The 430-nt window shown below is 58.8% G+C and overlaps 1 protein-coding gene across 1 annotated transcript in view; it reads left to right on the plus strand.

The window, feature by feature from the left end:
- Nucleotides 1-430, plus strand: part of LOC119586839 (neurogenic locus Notch protein-like) — a gene marked incomplete at its 3' end in the record, with an annotated part of 145347 nt that overhangs the window by 28234 nt on the left and 116683 nt on the right.

Raw genomic sequence — 430 nt, forward strand, 5'->3', positions numbered from 1 at the left:
CCCTCCGCGGCGGGCATGCACGTAATTGAATCGAGAGGTTTTAGGTAGTCCCGTGGGGAGGCCACTCGCTCGTGAGAATGGCCTCGTTTTGCGGGCTGGCAGCGGGTGTTGTCTTTGGTCAGATTGCAGGATTAGTACACCCACGAGACACTTCTCCGCCCTTCCCCCTCCCCCCCTTCTACTCCCCTCTCCGTCCCCCCTCTCCTTTCTCCTATCTTTCCCTCGGTAGTACCCTCCCTCCTCCCCTCCCTCCTCCCCTCCCTCCTCCCCTCCCTCCTCCCTCTATTCCCAGGCCAAAAAGTGTGTAAACAAGGGGTTAAATACAAGGCCATCCGCGCGACGCTGTTATTGGGGTATTTATCCTCCTCTGAGACTGTTATTGTGGGAGAGCACGACGCGCCATTGTGCCTGGGCGGTGTGTCCTGCGTGT

This window comes from Penaeus monodon, chromosome 22, assembly GCF_015228065.2.
Source record: "Penaeus monodon isolate SGIC_2016 chromosome 22, NSTDA_Pmon_1, whole genome shotgun sequence".
In the NCBI taxonomy this organism is placed as follows: Eukaryota; Metazoa; Arthropoda; class Malacostraca; order Decapoda; family Penaeidae; genus Penaeus; species Penaeus monodon.